At 39.8% G+C, this 19,919-nt stretch overlaps 1 pseudogene; it reads left to right on the top strand.

Annotated features, from left to right (window-relative positions):
* LOC121554847 overlaps positions 1–19,919 on the top strand; it is a 198,640-nt pseudogene that overhangs the window by 63,086 nt on the left and 115,635 nt on the right.

The raw sequence follows: 19,919 nt of genomic DNA, 5'->3' as shown, positions 1-19,919 counted from the left end.
CGGTTTCTAATGTAAATTAGGTATCCATATCCTATTACTTTTTTCCTATCTTTAATTACTTTTTATAGAGATGTACCCGCCTGTATTTAGTACAATGCCTGATCCCATGACTTTATATGTGGGCAAACAAGCATCATTCCAGTGTGTAGTTACTGGCTCTTCACCAATGACTATTGTCTGGCACAAAGACAATATTGCTGTTCCTTCTGGGGGGAACTATCAGATAACATCTGGCAAGACCAAATACTCCCTACAAATCAAAGATCTTCAGCTGACCGATCAGGGTACTTACCTTTGCAAAGCATCGAACAGTGTTGGCACTGCTACATGCAGTTCAGAGTTGAGGGTTATCAACAAACCCAGTTTCGTAAAGACCTTTGAGACCTCAGTGTCTTCAGCCATTGGTAATACACTGCGGCTCGAAGGTCAAGTGGATGAGGACACTGGAGTGACCATCACCTGGACAAAGGATGGCAAAAAGCTCCATCAAACAATGGACTGTAAACAATATTTTGAAGAAAAGGTTGTTCTTGAAATTATTAAGGCAAAACTGAAAGATTCAGCGAAATATGTCTGTACAGCTTCAAATGATTCTGGGAATTCAACTTGTTCTACCACGTTGACGGTACAAAGTAAAGGTCTTTAAGTTGATATCTTGTCGTAACGCAGTGTGTGTGCGACTACAGATATGCTTCCTAGGACCTCATTTAGAAAATACAACCGTTTAAATAAAAAAGACTGATCATTCAGTTATATTTTAGCCCCTAATACTATGCAGCTACAATATCTTCTTATGTTATTTTTTATCTTACACTCTTCTCTTTTGGTGGTTACTTATTGATTATTGTTTGACAACAAATTTGCTGTTTCGCAACCCAATACTTATTTCAGAAACCCCGAACTTTGTTAAGAAAATGGAACCAAAGCTAATGTGGAAGCAGGGCATAGCTGCTCGGATGCAGTGCACAGTCAAAGGATCAGCAGAACTCAAAGCTACCTGGTTTCTGAATGAAAACGAGCTCAGTGATGGAGATAAATATAAAATCACTTTCAAGGCTGGTCTTGCAATTTTGGAAATAATCTATGTAAATGTGTTAGATAGTGGAAACTACACTTGTGAGGTGTCAAACGAAGCTGGTAGTGAGAGCTGCAGCACTGAGTTATCTGTAAAAGGTTTGCCACCATAACATATTTTATTTGCTTACAAATATATAAATATTTTTATCACAAATTACAGTTGTATTATTTTATTTAATCTGATCTCTACTCTTAGAGCCCCCTTCCCTTCGAAAATAATTGCAAATGGTCGAGGCAGTGAAGGGAACTCCTGCCATACTTGAATGTGAAATTAAAGGAACAGCTCCATTTGAAATCACCTGGTTGAAGAATAAGAAAACAGTCGTCGCCACAGATAAAAAGTATAAGATCATCTATCAGGAATCCATTGCTCGTTTGGAGTTCTGCTCATTTGAAAGTGCAGACGTTGGAGATTACCAGTGCTGCATAGCTAATGATGTTGGTAAAATCACCACTAAGGCGCTGGCCAAACTAAAAGGTTAGTATAGTTGGTAAATAAAAATCTCACATTGTTTTGTCTAAATACAGTTGAAGTCGGAAGTTTACATACACTTAGGTTGGAGTCATTAAAACTCGTTTTTCAACCAATCAACAAATTCCTTGTTAAGAAACTATAGTTTTGGCAAGTCGGTTAGGACATCTACTTTATGCATGACACAAGTAATTTTTCCAACAATTGTTTACAGACAGATTATTTCACTTATAATTCACTGTATCACAATTCCAGTGGGTCAGAAGTTTACATACACTCAGCTATACAGCTGATGTCTGCTGGACTGTTCCTTTTTACAGTACCGCATCCTGTTAATGTTTAGCCTCAGCCCAAACTTTGTTGCCATTACCAGCTGTTGTCTTAGCTCTCTCGAATAACACCTGTGATTGCTTTATGCCTCTCTCCCATGTCAATATGCCTTGCTTATTGCTGTTTCGGTTATTTAATATTGTACTATTTCACTGTAGATCCCCCAGCCCAGCTCAACCTACCTTAGATAGCTCCTTTGTCCCACCCCTCATACACGTGGAGACCGACTCAATCGGTGCCTCCAGTGATGCTATCTCTTTCATCGTTACCCAACGCTTAGGTTTACCTCCACTGTACTCATATCCTTCCATATCCTTGTCTGTACATAATTCCCTGAATCTATTCTACAACGCACGGAAATCTGCCCCTTTTTTCTCTGTACTCAACGCACTAGAAGACCAGTACTTAAAGCCTTTAGCCGTATCCTTATTCTACTCCTCCTCTGTTCCTCTGGTGATGTAGAGGTTAACCCAGGCCCTGTAGCCCCCAGTATCACTCCTACTCCCCAGGTGTTGTCATTTGTTGACTTCTGTAACCGTAAAAGCCTTGGCTTCTTGCACGTTAACATCCGAAGCCTCCTCCCTAAGTTTGAGTTATTCACTGCGTTAGCACACTCCGCCAACCCTGATGTTCTAGCAGTGTCTGAATCCTGGCTTAGGAAGGCCACCAAAAATTCAGAAATGTCCATCCCCAACTACAACATTTTCCGTCTCGATAGAACTGCCAAAGGGGGTGGGGTTGCAATCTACTGTAGAGATAGCCTGCAGAGCCCCGAGCTGTGCCCTGGACACCATATGTGAACTGATCGCCCCCCCATCTATCCTCAGAGTTCGTACTGCTTGGTGACCTAAACTGGGATATGCTTAACACCCCGGCCAACCTACAATCTAAACTGGATGCCCTCAATCTCACACAAATGATCAACGAACCTACCAGGTACAACCCCAAATCTGTAAACATGGGCACCCTCATAGATATCATCCTGACAAATTTACCCTCTAAATACACCTCCGCTGTCTTCAACCAGGATCTCAGCGATCACTGCCTTATTGCCTGCGTCCGTAATGGGTCCGCGGTCAAACGACCACCCCTCATCACTGTCAAACGCTCCCTAAAACACTTTAGCGAGCAGGCCTTTCTAATTGACCTGGCCCGGGTATCCTGGATGGATATTGACCTCATTCCGTCAGTAGAGGATGCCTGGTTGTTCTTTAAAAGTGCTTTCCTCTCAATCTTAAATAAGCATGCCCCATTCAAAAAATTCAGAACTAAGAACAGATATAGCCCCTGGTTCTCCTCAGACTTGACTGCCCTTGACCAGCACAAAAACATCCTGTGGCGTACTGCATTAGCATCGAACAGCCCCCCGCGATATGCAACTTTTTAGGGAAGTCAGGAACCAATATACACAATCAGTTAGGAAAGCAAAGGCTAGCTTTTTCAAACAGAAATTTGCATCCTGTAGCACTAACTCCAAAAAGTTTTGGGACACTGTAAAGTCCATGGAAAATAAGAGCACCTCCTCCCAACTGCCCACTGCACTGAGGCTAGGAAACACTGTCACCACAGATAAATCTACAATAATCGAGAATTTCAACAAGCATTTTGCTACGGCTGGCCATGCTTTCCACCTGGCTACCACTACCCCGGCCACCAGCTCTGCAGCCTCCGCTTCTCCTTCACACAAATTCAGACAGCTGATGTTCTGAAAGAGCTGAATAATCTGGACCCCTACAAATCAGCTGGGCTAGACAATCTGGACCCTTTCTTTCTAAAATTAGCCGCCGAAATTGTCGCAACCCCTATTACTAGCCTGTTCAACCTCTCTTTCGTAACGTCTGAGATCCCCAGAGATTGGAAAGCTGCCGCGGTCATCCCCCTCTTCAAAGGGGGTGACACTCTAGATCCAAACTGTTACAGACCTATATCCATCCTGCCCTGCCTTTCGAAAGTATTTGAAAGCCAAGTTAACAAACAGATCACCGTCCATTTCGAATCCCACCGTACCTTCTCCGCTATGCAATCCGGTTTTCGAGCTGGTCATGGGTGCACCTCAGCCACGCTCAAGGTCCTAAACGATATTATAACCGCGATCGATAAAAGACAGTACTGCGCAGCCGTCTTCATCGACCTGGCCAAAACTTTCGACTCTGTCAACCACCGCATTCTTGTTGGCAGACTAAATAGCCTTGGTTGTAAATATCTGGCCCTTCATTGGACACTGTGTTAACAAACCTCCAAACGAGCTTCAACGCCATACAACACTCCTTCCGTAGCCTCCAACTGCTCTTAAACACTAGTAAAACTAAATGCATGCTCTTCAACCGAACGCTGCTTGCACCCGCCCACCCGACTAGAATCACTACTCTCTGCGGGTCTGACCTAGAGTATGTGGACAACTACAAATACCTAGGTGTCTGGTTAGACTGTAAACTCTCCTTCCAGACTCACATTAAGCATCTCCAATCAAAAGTTAGATCTAGAATCGGCTTCCTATTTCGCAACAAAGCCTCCTTCACTCATGCTGCCAAACATGCCCTCGTAAAACTGACTATCCTACCGATCCTTGACTTCGGCGATGTCATTTACAAAATAGCCTCCAACACTCTACTCAGCAAATTGGATGTAGTCTATCACAGTGCCATCCATTTTGTCACCAAAGCCCCATATACTACCCACCATTGTGACCTCTACGCTCTTGTTGGCTGGCCCTCACTACATATTCGTCACCAAACCCACTGGCTCCAGGTCATCTATAAATCACTGCTAGGCAAATCCCCGTCTTATCTTAGCTCACTGGTCACCATAACAACACCCACCCGTAGTCTGCGCTCCAGCAGGTATATCTCACTGATCATTCCCAAAGCCAACACCTCCTTTGGCCGCCATTCCTTCCAGTTCTCTGCTGCCAATGACTGGAACGAACTGCAAAATCTCTGAAGCTGGAGACTCTTATCTCCCTCACTAACTTTAAGCGTCAGTTGTCAGAGCAGCTTACCGATCACTGCACCTGTACACAGCCATTCTGAAATTATCCCACCCAACTACCTCATCCCCATATTGTTATTTATTTTGCTAATTTGCACCCCAGTATCTCTATTTGCACATCATCTTTTGCACATCTATCATTCCAGTGTTAATAAGAAATTGTAACTATTTTGCACTATGGCCTATTTATTGCCTTACCTCCATAACTTACTATATTTGCACACACTGTATATATATTTTCTGTTGTATTTTTGACTTTATGTTTCGTTTACCCCATATGTAACTCTTTGTTGTTGTTTTTATCGCACTGCTTTGCTTTATCTTGGCCAGGTCACAGTTGTAAATGAGAACTTGTTCTCAATTGGCTTACCTGGTTAAATAAAGGTGAAATAAAAAAATATAAAACACTAAGTTGATGGTGCCTTTAAACAGCTTGGAAAATGCAAGAAAATGATGTCATGTAAACTTCCGACTTCAACTGTATGTTTTCTAAAGATCATGTTTAATTGAATTGATAATATTGGTATAGAACCACCAACATTTGCGATTAAGATTGAAACCATTACAGCAATATTGGGAGATTCTGTGAAACTCCAGGGCACATTGAAAGGCTCACCCCGCATTGCACTCAAATGGATGAGGGACACTGAAATGTTGAGAGATGATGATCCAAATATCAAAATGACATTTGAGAACAACATTGCTATTCTGTCAATAACGACTGTTGCCATTAGCCATGGCGGAAAGTACACTTGCCAAGCAGAGAATGGGGCTGGACAAAACAAATATGAAGCCACTCTAACAGTTCAAGGTTGGATAACAACTATTGAAACATTTATATAAAACATATACATATGTATCAATGTGTAACATTTACACACATAATACTCTTGTGACAACTAAATCTAATTCATTTTACTTTATTGTAGAACCTGCTAGAATCTTAGAGAAAGCAGAATCCATCAACGTGACTTCAGGGGAATCTGCAACCTTGGAATGCAAAATCGCTGGAAGCCCAGAACTTAAAGTGAAATGGTTCCATGATGGAAAGGAGATGAAAGGGAGTCGAAAATATAAAATCACTCTAAAAGATAATATTGCCATCTTAAAGATTTTTGCGGCTGAAAAAGCAGACTCTTCCGAATACACAATGGAAGTGTCCAACCGTGTTGGAAAGGACCAGTGCTCATGCTCTATTACTGTGCTGGGTTAGCTTTTCTTCTTTTAAAGGTTATTTTAAAGGTTTGTTTTCATGAAATGTATTTTAACTTGCAATGTGCAGTATGAAGTAACATTTTCTTTCCAACAAACAGATCGTATCATACTACCCTCTTTCACAAAATCTCTGAAAAGACTTGATGGAATAATGGGTAACGATATTTCAATGGATTGCAAAGTATCTGGATCCCAGCCTATTATTCTGTCTTGGTTCAAAGACGAGAAAGAGATTAAGTCTGGATATAGATATCTACCTGAAATCAAAGACAACTCAGCTGCACTGAAAATTAACAAATTGGAAAAGGTTGATGTTGGAGTGTACACATGCCGGGCAACAAATTCTGCAGGATCTAAAGAAAGCAGTGGAATCTTATATGTCAAAGGTTTATAAAGCTTTAGTCATTTTCTAGCCATATGTCACACTCACACTTCCAATTGCAGTAGGCCTATCACATTTTCTTGGGATAATATCCTGATGAAAAATAAATATTTTCTTCTTCTTAATGAATTGTAGAACCTCCAGTTTTCACATTGAAATCTGACAACCAAGACGTTGTACCAGGAGCTACCATTGTCTTGAAATCTGCTTTCACTGGAACAGCTCCTTTTACGATTAAGTGGTTCAGAGAGGACAAGGAGATATCAAGTGGAGGCACATTTTTTATCAAGAAGGGGACCTACTCAAGTTTTTTGGAACTTCACTCAGTAAAACCCACCGACTCGGCTAACTACACATGCCAAGTGGCCAATGACGCTGGAAAGGTGGCATGCACGGCTGTCTTGTTTGTGAAAGGTGCCCTTTCTTCTTATACATCCCCTGCTCAATATGCATTTGTTGTTCTTGTATCAATGTTTGTTAACTTGTCTGATAATCAATGTCAAACTCTTTTTTAGAACCTCCAATGTTTGTGATGAAGCTTGAGTCTACGAAACTAGTAGTGAAAGGAAGTGCTGTAAAGCTGGAGCGTAAAGCAACCGGCACCCCTGAGATCAGTTTTAAGTGGTTCAAGAACGAGATTGAGATGAGACAAAATGAGAAATACAAAATGGCTGTTAACAACTCAGTTGCCTCACTGGAGATTGTCAACTGCTCTGTTGATGATAGTGGAGATTATGTTTGTGTAGCATCAAGTGATGCTGGTAGTGACCGCTGCAGCAGCACAGTTACAGTTAAAGGTTTGTTGAGTATTCTGCTTACTGAGTTTTTTAGATTAATAACATTTTATTTCAAGATTGTATTCTGACTTGATTGCCATCTTCTTTTAGAACCTCCAATATTTACGAGGACCTTTGAATCCATAGAAGTTATCAAAGCGTCTAATATTATGTTGGAAGGACAGCTTGCAGGCTCCGCTCCATTCAACACATCTTTTTACAAAACCTCAAAGGCGATCCGAAATGATAAAAGACACAAGATAGTCTTAAAGGATGACATAGTTACCCTCCAAATGTTGGCATTTGAAGCCGGAGAGGCTGGAAAATATCAGTGTACAGTAGAAAATGAAGTTGGGAAGTCATCTTGTGATCGTGAAATAACACTGGAAGGTTGGTGTGAAAACCTTACATTTAAATATATTTATCTGTTAATTTCGGTATACTTTCAGTTAAAATGTTGTATGCTTTTCCACCTTTAGAACCTCCATCGTTTGCACAAAAGATAGAGAATATGAATTCCCTAGTTGGCAGTGAGATTTCTATGCAGTGTACTCTGAAAGGATCGTTACCTATGACTGTGTCATGGCTGAAGGATGACCATGAGGTCAAAGATGGTGAACATACGCAGATGTCCTTTGAAGACAGGACAGCACTGCTGCGAATTGTTAATATTCAAACAAAACATGCTAGGAAATATATTTGTCAGGCCAAAAATGAAGCTGGCAGCCAGAAATGCTCTGTGTTATTGGTAGTCAAAGGTTGGTTGACATTTATGAGGACATTTTTCAAATTGCGATTGGTTTGGATTTTATAGATGTTGAAAACTCATTGTTTAATGTTATATTTATCACAGAACTAGCAAATATCACTGAACAGGCAAAATCTGTCAGCGTTACAATGTGGGACCCTGCTACACTTCAGTGCAGGTTCTCAGGAACCAAGGTCCTCAAAGCCAAATGGCTGAAGGATGGAAGCGAGCTGACATCAGGTCAAAGATACAAAGTGCAAAGCACAGATAAGAGCTCTGTACTAAATATTCTCCGTACAGAGAAAAGCAATAGTGGAGATTACACCTTTGAGCTTTCCAATGACGTTGGAAGCAGTACTTGTGAAGCCACAGTTTCTGTACTAGGTCAGCACATTTTTAAATATTTTATTCAATATGTTGAACTTTTTGTACAGGTATACCTGTTTTGACAGTATTCTCATTACTTTATTTTTATGCTAGATCAAATCATGAAACCATCGTTCACAAGAAAACTGAAGGAAACAGAGAGTATCAAAGGATAATTTGCCCACTTGGAATGTATTTTGTCTGGCTCTATGCCCATATCTGTAATCTGGTACAAAGATGAAAACGAGATCAAGACTGATGATAAGCACAAATGTACATTCTTTGAAAACACAACTTTTCTGGAAATAAATAGTATTGACAGTGCAGACAGTGGCAGCTATACCTGCATTGCTACTAATAAGACAGGCAAAGACCAGTGTTCTGGGGCCTTACTTGTGAAAGGTTTGGATAACTATTTTATTCGTTTTCTATATTTATGGATCTTTGGTTATCTTTGGCTTCAGAACTTTTTAGACTTTTAACTTGAAACATGCGTTCCCCCTTTTATTAACAGAACAACCATCGGTTGTAGAAAAGCCTGAATCAATGAATGTTTTGCCTGGATCAAAGGTTCTGTTTAATGTCCTTTTGTCTGGCACTCCACCCTTGACCATTACATGGTTTTACTGCACTTACTCTTGCAAACTGACAAATAAAGCAGGAAGTGTTGAATGCAGTGGGGCACTGAGGGTGAAAGGTCAGAATTGATCAAATGTATGTACATTTTATGTATTTCTCTCGTGATAGGGTCAGGCCAGCTGATTAACATGGTTGCTATTGTTTCTTTAGAGCCACCAAGCTTTGTGCTGTTGCCTGAGTCTCAGGCAGCCCTTCCTAACTCCAACATGCAATTTAAAAGCATGTTTAAAGGAACACCTCCTTTCACAGTGAAATGGTTCAAGGATGACTCTGAATTGATCACTGGACCGTCATGTTTTATCGGACTGGAAGGATTATCTTGCTTCGTAGATCTTTACCCAATCAGAGTTTTGCAGAGTGGAATTTACTCTTGTCAAGTTAGCAATGATGCCGGCATTGAAAGATGTAGTGCCTCTTTAACGGTGAAAGGTTAGAACATGCTCTTATTTAAACTCTTGCATTGGCTTCCTTTGTTCTGTCTGTCCTCGATTGCTTTTATCTGTGCTCCATTGCTTTGCATTTTCACAGCTCCTCTACCACCTCCTTTTTACAGCTCCCTCACCAGTTCACAGCACCATTACCTGCTCCTCCATCACATCAACAGCTGTTGTGTCATCTGTTAAGGAGTAAAGGCAAGATGAATGTGAAAAGGGAAATGGGAACATTTCCCTTTTCACATTCATCTTGCCTTTACTCCTTAACAGATCCATCAAATCATCAAATCACATCTTTTTGCAGTTCATTCCAAGCCTCATATTCTTTCACTGTGTCAAGTTGCATGTGCTTCAATAAGCTAATTTTGCAATATTGTGGCTTTGCAGAACCTCCTGAATTTGTGCTAAAATTGCCAGTCACAAAGTTTGTGAAGAAGTGCGAGCCACTCCGCCTTGAATGCAAAGTTACAGGTGCGCCCTCTCTGCGAATCCAGTGGTACAAAAATGACACTAAGATCACAGATGGTGACAACTATAGAACATCATTCGTTGACTCAATGGCAGTCCTTGAGCTGCGCACCACAAGATTTGATGACAATGGAGTCTACACCTGTGAAGCAAACAATGACGCTGGAAGTATAAGCTGCAGCACAAATCTTACAGTCAAAGGTTAGCCAGTGATCAATGACATTGGATTTTGATATTTTCCAGATGCCATTTAATATTCCATAATAATCCACTATTAGTATACTGTCTGTTGGTGGTATTAAACTGGTATGAATTCGAAGCTTTGCTGCGTGTAACAAACAGAGCTAATTCTTAACGATTCTCAATGTTTTGTAGATCCACCATCTTTCCTCAAAGTACCTCAGCCAATTGAAGGAATGAAAGAAAAGGATGCTAGCCTACATTGTGAGATGTTTGGCACAGCACCCTTTGAGATTACCTGGTCCAAAGACAAAACGCCACTAAAGGAAAGTAGGAAATATAAGATGGTGAATGAGGTTACCGCTGCCACTCTTCATATCATTGGATTGGAAGCTTCAGATATTGGAGAATATGAGTGCAAGGCATCAAACAGTGTAGGATATGAAACATGCCGTACTACAGTTAAACTCAGAGGTTAGTAGAAATGCGTCGTCGGTGGGCATTTTTTTCTCCAGATTTTTTGGATAATTGATGTTCCAGCTTTTAACCATGAACTACTCCTTCATTATGTTTTTTTTTCTCCTCTCCTTTTTTGTCCTCTCTCAGAACCACCAACGTTTGTTAATAAATTGTCGAATACGACATGCACATTGGGTGAAGAAGTCACCCTGACAGCCACTGTCAAAGGCTCTCAGCCAATGACTGCGTCTTGGGTACAGGATAAGGATCACATTCTCAGAGATGGTGACAACCGTAAAATTACCTTCGACAACAACCAGGTCACTCTTAAAATCTTTAAAGCAGACTCACTGGCAATGGGCAAATACACTTGCCAACTCCAAAACGATGCCGGAGTTGTGAAATGTTTTGCTAACTTAACTGTAGGTTTGTACATTTCCATTTTGTCTTTAATTCCATTTTTCTCCCCTAATTCACTTTGTTTTTTCCCCAGTCATTGCTTTTTTTATTACTCAGTTTCTGTAAGCACACCTCTGCTCATGTTCTTTATTTTCAGAAGCCGCTAAAGTTGTGGATAGACCAGAGTCTTTCAGTGTGACTGCAGGTGATGTTGCAGCTCTAGAAGTCAAAGTGTCGGGGACACCGGAGCTGAAACCAAAATGGTTTAAGGATGGAGTCGAGCTCTCCTCTGGCCAGAAGTACAAAATCTCCTTCTCAAAGATGATCTCCAGCTTGAAAGTGTTGTCTGCAGAGAGGATTGATACGGGAGAATATACATTTGAGGTCAAAAATGAGGTTGGCAGTGATCTCACCAAATTAAACCTCACTGTCCTAGGTTGGTAGACGCTTCCTATACACAGTATAATATTACATTTTTCTAATTGTCTAATTGCCTAGTGTTTTGCCTAATGCCTGTTTACTAACCCTGTCTTCCTATAACAGATAAAACCATACCTCCAACATTCACACGGAAACTGAAGGAATCTCAACCTATTGTTGGAAAAGCGGGTGAAATGGACTGCAAAGTCTCTGGTTCCACACCTTTCACCATTACCTGGTACCATGATGGAGAGGAGATCAAAACTGGACCAAACTATGAGATTGCATTCAGTGACAACACCTGCACACTCAAAGTGCCCACTCTTAAGTTGTCCGACTCTGGAGTGTATAAATGCAAAGCCGTAAACAAGGCCGGAACCAATGAGACCAGTGCCTCTTTCATTGTGAAAGGTCAGTAAATATACAGTACTTGTTTGAGCTTCGTAATGACTATTGCTTTGTGATGTAACTGATTTAATGTCAGATGTCTGCAAGCTAAAAAGTATGTATTTTTTGTATTTAGAACCTCCTTCTTTTGTGATGCCACCTCAGCCATTGGAAGCAATGCCTTGCACAAATGTAACTTTCTCAGCAATTGTCAAAGGAAGTGCCCCACTGAAACTGAAATGGTTCAGAGGCACCACAGAAATTGTGTCTGGAAAAGGCTGTGAAATTGCTCTACGGGACAATACAGCTACTCTGGAGCTATCCAAAATTGACAAATCCCATGCTGGAGAGTATACATGCCAGATTATTAATGATGCTGGGACGGAAAGTTTCCTAGTTAACCTGTCTGTGAAAGGTTGGTCAATTATTTTAAAAAATATAACAGAATTAAAACAACATTTTAAAAAATTTATCAGAATGTTGACTAACAAACCTCTGTATGATTTTACTCAGAACCTGCAAGATTTGTTAAGAAGCTGAATGACCACTCTGTTGAAAAGGGAAACTCATTGATACTTGAGTGCACATACACTGGAACACCAAAGATATTTGTCACCTGGTATAAGGATGGAAAACAGCTATATGCCTCTTATAAGCACAACGTCACTACCACTGAGACCTCCTGCATCTTGGAGTGTTTAAACAGTGACGATAAGGAAGCAAGTGGGGAATACGCTTGTGAAGTTTCCAATGACGCCGGAAAAGATACCTGCAAAGCACAAGTGTTCATTTTAGGTTAGTTTGCCTAAATTGACCTGTTAATGTATTGGGATTGTCCTGTACTGTATATACTGTTTCTGATGATTTCTGATTTAACGGTTTATATCTGTCACTTTAGAACCACCTTATTTCATTGAGAATTTGGAGCCAATGGAAGTGACTGCTGGTGATGCAGTTTGTTTGAAATGCCTTGTTGGAGGAACCCCTGAAGTAAAGGTGGCTTGGTTTAAGGCCGACAGAAAAGTGAGGTCCTCCCCTACTTGCAAAATAGAGTATTCCAAAGGCATTGCTTGCTTGAAATTGAGCAAAGCAGCCAAGGCTGATATTGGTGAATACACATGCAAAGCTGAAAACAGAATAGGATCAGCCTCTTCCAGCTGCCGTCTCTCTGTCCAAGGTGATGCCCGTCGTCTTTTATTTAGGAATGTTCTCTTTTTAATCCGAAAATATTCTGCTTTGACTCTGCAGTGTTTATGAAATTAACTAGTATGAAGAACTGTCATAATATTTTGAAGCTAATGTCATATTGTTTGTCAAATTATCCTATTTTCAGAGGCAAAAACGCCACCTACCTTCCCCAAGAAAATAACCAGTAGTCAACAGACTGAAGGAATGGAAGTCAAATTTGAGTGCTGTGTGGCAGGCTCCTCACCCATTGAGGTCTCTTGGCTTAAAGACGGTGAAACTGTGAAATCCAACGACTATACCATGAGTTATGATGATAACACTGCTGTCCTACAAATAGCCAGAGGTGAAATGAGACACTCTGGGGAATACACTTGTGTTGCAACCAACAGTGTTGGGACTGCATCCTGCAGAGCCAAACTCACTCTTCAAGGTCGGTCGGTTTTTCCTCAAAGAAGTAGTTTTTTACTTGTTGACTGAGAGTGCACGTCCTGTATTAGTACAGTATCATATTGTACAGTATCAATGCTTTCATTTTAAAGTACGCTGTATGTTCCAACTCTTTCCCATAATTGAACTTTTAGAGCCAAGATATCCCCCTGTCTTTGATAAAAAGCTGTCACCCGTGGTGGACGTTTCAGTGGGTGATAGTGTGGAATTGGAATGCCACATGACTGGATCTTTGCCAATAAAAGTAACTTGGTCAAAAGATCACAAAGATATTCGATCAGGGGGAAATTACAAGATGTCCTGCGTGGATAACACCCCACACCTTACTATATTGAAAGCAGATAAATCTGATTCTGGCCGCTACTTTTGCCATGCCACTAATGACATTGGAAAGGACTCTTGTTCCACTGAAATTACTGTCAAAGGTATTTGGCCCACTGCCTCAAAATTGTAGTCCCTCTCATGTTTCTTGAAAGAAACTTTTGGTATAGTACTGTTTGCTTTAGCCTCCTTTGTCACATTACGTGAACATTGCAATCTTGTTTTGTAAACCATTAATGTTTTAACATTTATTTTCAGTGCGCAAAATCCCACCTACATTCACCAGAAAGCCCACAGAGACCCTAGAGGATACGGAGGGCAAGATGGTGAAGATTGAGGCACGTTTGTCTGGATCTCAACCCATGACCATTAATTGGTATAAAGATGACTGTGAGATTCACAGCTCTGATCACTATGACATGTCTTTCAAGAGCAATGTGGCTGTGTTGTGTATCAAGAGCTCCAAAGTCTCAGACTGTGGCAGGTATATCGGCACAGCCACCAATGAAGCAGGCAGTGCCTCTTGCAAATTGACAGTGACCATAAATGGTAGGTCCATATTATTATTTGTCTACTATGTTGTGTTTCTACATAGAAAGTTAGATGTAAATAATGTGTCTGCATTTCCATATGCCATGTATGTTTTTCCATGACTCTTCCCTATTAATCCAGAACACAAGAAGCCCCCTACATTTGACCCCGCTCTCAAACCTGTCACGCTGACCGAGGGCGAGAACCTGCATCTTAGCTGCCATATCCATGGATCCCCTCCTATGAAGATTCAGTGGATGAAGGACAGGAAAGACTTGAAAAACACTTCCAGCACTAAAATAATTTTTGCTGATGGCGTTGCCTTTTTGGAGGTCATGCGTGTATCAAAGAATGATGCAGGGGACTATCTCTGCAAGGCAACCAATGAGGCTGGTAGTGAATTCTGCAAGGCCAATGTAACTATCAAAGGTACACGTTCTGGACCATATTTTTATTCAGATCATGTCCAATAATTTGTTGAAACAGCGGTCATGAATGAATTATTATGGTTTTTATAACAGACTTCTTGAATGATGCTTTATTGCAGAGAAATCCAAAGCAGCACCTGAACCCGCTGAAGAGGAACCAACAGCAGCACCATTAAAGAAACTGGACAACTTGTTCTTCATCGAGGAGCCCAAGACTTGCCATGTAGCCGAGAGTAAGTGTGATGAAAATAGATTTAGAAGCATTTCATTAGTATACCATTAACAGCCTACAGTGTTTATTAATAGTTGGATATCTGACATTTCCATAGCAAGTGAAGTCTTCAATATGTTGCATTAAATTTACAGTGGGCACTGCAACGTTCATTGCCAAGGTTGGCGGTGATCCCATTCCTAATGTGAAATGGATGAAGGGCAAGTGGAGGCAGATCACTCATGGTGGTCGCATCACTATTGAGCAGAAGGGCCAGGAGGCCAAGTTGGAGATCAGGGAAATAACAAAGTCTGACTCCGGACAGTACAGATGCGTTGCATCTAACAAAAATGGAGAAATAGAATGCAACACCGACATGCATGTTGAGGAAAAGAAAGAGGTCGCCGGAGTTGAGGGAGACTTCAGAGCAAAACTGAAGAAGTAAGTGAATCTCTCTTTGACGATTGTGTCGCTACCTTCCACATTTCACAAGAAACTACAGAAATAATATTTTCCATGTGTATCTCGTCTCTGTTTTTCCTCCACAGAACTCCATCTAAACAGAAGAGTCCTCAGGAAGAGAAAGACATTGACATTGTAGAGTTGCTCAGAAATGTGGACCCTAAGGAGTATGAGAAATACGCCCGTATGTATGGAATCACTGACTACCGTGGACTTCTTCAGGCCATTGAACAGCTGAAGAGGGAGAAAGCAGAGGAAAGTGGAAGACTGGTAAATTCATTTAACATTAAGTTGTATTCAATTGAATCTAATGGCTTTTTATTTTTTTCGGAACACAACTTACTATTAGTCATACAATACTGAATTTTGTTGCTTTTTTAAAGACATAATGGTCATACTCTAACTAGTTCTGCTATGTATTTTGGTGTGATTTAGGAACCGGAGAGAGAGAGAGAATCGGATGAGGATTTGGGCGCTCTTGTGGCTGATTTGCAAAAGAGAATGGAATGTACTGAGGTAGGTTCCTCATTAGCTATCACAATGAAATGTCTGACAGTGACAAAAGCAGTAATTAATCATATATTATATGCATATTTATTTACATTAATGTCTAAGCACATATTTCTCCTTTATCTGCTTGTAGCCAGTCACTGTGAATAAGGACATAACAGATCAATCTACAGTCACCAACAAGGTCGCTACCTTTGAGTGTGACATCAAGATCAACTACCCTGAGATCACCCTGTCCTGGTACAAGGGAACTCAGAAGCTTGACAACAACGACAAATACGAAATCAGCATTGTCGGTGACCGTCACATCTTGAAGATCAAGCAGTGTAAAACCAAAGACCAGGGCAACTACCGTGTTGTATGTGGCCCACATATCTCTAGCGCCAAACTGACTGTTATCGGTGGGTATCCATGGATCTGCATTTGTATATTTTGTACTTACATTAATGTTATTGATTTAAGTCTTTATATTGTATTGGTAAATACTAATAGCGATGCACTTTTGTTATTTGTTTCTTTACAGAGCCTGAGGTTGAGAAACATCTGGAGGAAGTTGCAGGTAAGGAGGGGCAAACATGTCCACTGTCTTGCCAGTTTTCTATCCCTAATGTCAAAACACAGTGGTTTAAGAATGGAAAGCTCTTAGAAATGAAAGGCAGATACTCGTATGAGGTGGTCAACAACGTTCAGAGGCACTCGATTAAAGACCTCAGACCCGAAGACCAAGGACGTTATATCTGCAGATACTGTATGAAAACCTCGAATCAACTGCAGATCTATGGGTTGAAGGTTTGTATAGATTTAACCGTAGAATGGGTTGATGTTGCATCTACCTTCATGTTGTGGAGTGAAGATCATCACAACCTGACCAATTTTTTCCTTCATCACACATTTTGTCACTAATATTTAAATATTTTCACTCATTTTCTATTTTTTGCACTTTTGATTTGACATATTCATTTTCTTCCTGGAGCGCTCTGATAATACATGTATGTTTTTACTTTCTTACCCTTTTTGGTCTTGCAACTTTGCCACAAACCAACATTTATCTGTCTTTCTCTCTTTCTGTCTTTTGACTTTTCGTCTCGACTTTCATCCCATTGAGTCATCCAAACGATCTGTTGAACACATTCTAACAGCACATCTATTCTTCATTGTCCATATATTCACCATTTGACTTCCACATTTGAGTTAGAATTATGAGAATAACCAAAAATATTCAAATTGAACTAAATTCATCACCACATGTTATCAGTTTTAGCTTAACAAATTCACTTCACCAAACATATCCAGAACATTATGGTGGGCAAACGCCAAGCAGCCACCTTCGAATGCCAGGTGTATTTCGACAATGCCATCATTACATGGTACAAAGGCACCTGGGAACTCAGAGAGTGCCCAAAGTATAACTTCAGAAGCGAAGGCAGAATACATTTTATGATCATCCGCAATGTAACCAATGAAGACGAAGGTGTGTAGAGTTGCGACAAACCAGCATTTGGCAGATTTTTTTATTCTCATTTCCCAGATGAATACAATCAGAATGGATTATACAATTATCTTAATTACTAATCCTTTAGGCGTTTACTCGGTCATTGTGAGGTTGGAGCACAGAGGGGAAGCTAAAAGCACAACTGAGCTTTATCTTTCAAGCAAAGGTTGGTATAGTCGTTAGCATTTGTTTTGTTTTCCAGCTGTCTGAATCTCATTGTTGTTTTCATTCCGTTTTTAATATTTAATCTTCCTTTTTCACAGAAGTTGAATTAGCAAGGATACCCCATGGTAAGTATTTGATTTCTAGCCGTAAAACCTTTCAAATGTATCACAATTATGACTTATCTTTTATATATCTTTAATATTTAAACCCAATTCATCATCCTTTAGATGTCCCTGGTTCATCGATACGAGTCCCTGATATGCCATCTTCAGTCTCTCTCAAAGGTAAGAACGGGACATAAGATAAAGCATTAATTATATAAATCTAAACTAACCTTGTGAATATGAATACTCAACATAAATATATGTTTTTTTAAAGAATCTTCTGAATACTATTATGAAGAAGAGATGGAAATGAGAGGTATATAGCCTTGCATTGTTTTATATTAATTGTATTTCCATCACCATCAAACCCTTTAAATTCATCATAAAATAATTCACTAACGTTCGATTATTGTGTGAGAGTTACGTCATATTAATAGTAACCATTACCATTATCACTATCTCCATGTTTTTACATGATTCCATATGTGTTATTTCATAGTTTTGATGTTTTCACTATTATTCTACAATGTAGAAAATAGTCAAAATAAAGAAAAACCCTTGTATGAGTAGGTGTGTCCAAACGTTTGACTGGTACTAAATGTGTACACCTCCTAAAAAGAATCTTCAACTTACTAACATGACCTAACTACTGTTTCTGTCAATGATCACCACCATCAATTTAACCAACTCCATTTGAACATGTTTGTACACGTTTGTACACCTTCTAAAAAGATTATTCCGTTTTTGTAACACGACCTAACCAGTTTTCCAGCATTTCTTCATGCTCCCCACGCTCATCTACACAACTAAATATTTTTTTAATATTCAGAAATGTTTGTATTTTTTTCATTGTCATCATTGTAACCCTTTATTAGAGTAGGAAAGCTGGGCAGAAGAGACAATAGTACAGAAAATCTCTACAACCACAGGTATCCCTTAGAATAGATGTTACCATTGCAGTTTATGTCTGCTAGCAGCTAACTCAAGCGGGCAAGCAGTTAATCTTTAACGTTCAACCTTGAGCCACATTATGCTACTACATTGGTATTAACATGTTTGGTGCTTAAAATCAATGTTGTCTGTCTTTGTATGTTTGAGCCACCTTTTGAAAATATCTTGGCACAGAATATATGGGCTCCTACTCTTTGTGTGTCATCGTGCCGTAGTGCACTAGCGTGTCTTTGAAACTCATACACAAATCTCATGTCTTTCTCTCTCCTTTGTTGTCCGACAGGAGTAATTTCATTTGTGAGTTTATATGTGTGTTATAACCGTAAACCTCTCTCCTTAGTTAATGTGCCTTGTTGAAACAAAGATACTAATATATTCTCATTGTCTTATCAGCCCCGAGAGTACCTGTTAAGGAGGAGTCTGTAGAGAGTAAGAAGTTTGGAATGAGGGAGGAAATGCCACAAAAAGGTATTGAAAGAACAGCTTTTGTCTGTCTAGGTTTACAGCAATGTTAAAAGTTCATTATCTTGTTAATGTGTGGCAAACATGTTCATAATATTGTTTGTTTCAATTGGTAAACTCTTTGAGAGCTTGTTTTTGTTTTAACTGTGTCAAAGGTTTTCCCTATCATGTCGTGTTCAATTTCTTTAGATGTCTTAGTTTAACCTTGGTTTGTACTGTCAGTATTTATGATATTTTATTATTTGCTCTTAAATTGATCATGCATAATGGCTTATGTGTTTGTCAGTACTGTCTTCCCTAATATGATGTGCTTCTTTGGCAAGTACCTTACGTGCGTATACATGGATGTCCACAGTAGATAGAGCTTTGCTACATTGGGCTAACACAATTAGTGTCTTTAAAGTCTCTGAAGCTCACAAGAAACCAGAGGAGAAGGATAAACCAGCTGAGGCAGCAGAACCACATAAAAATATCCAAATATCTGCATTTCTGAGTTGTTTCTTTTGTGATTAATCTGGTTGATGTGTGTACATGTCGATAAATTACAGTTGAAGTCGGAAGTTTACATACACCTTAGCCAAATACATTTAAACTCTGTTTTTCACAATTCCTGACATTAAATCCTAGTAAAAATTCCCTGTCTTAGGTCAGTTAGGATCACCACTTTATTTTAAGAATGTGAAATGTCAAAATAATAGTAAAGAGAATGATTTATTTAAGCTTTTATTTCTTTCATCACATTCCCAGTGAGTCAGAAGTTTACATACACTCAATTAGTATTTCGTAGCATTGCCTTTACAGTGAGGGTAAAAAAGTATTTGATCCCCTGCTGATTTTGTACGTTTGCCCACTGACAAAGAAATGATCAGTCTATCATTTTAATGGTAGGTTTATTTGAACAGTGAGA

This window comes from Coregonus clupeaformis, chromosome 40, assembly GCF_020615455.1.
Source record: "Coregonus clupeaformis isolate EN_2021a chromosome 40, ASM2061545v1, whole genome shotgun sequence".
NCBI lineage: Eukaryota > Metazoa > Chordata > Actinopteri > Salmoniformes > Salmonidae > Coregonus > Coregonus clupeaformis.
The sequence above is the reverse complement of the archived record's forward strand: the minus strand, read 5'-3'. Positions and strand labels throughout refer to the sequence as shown.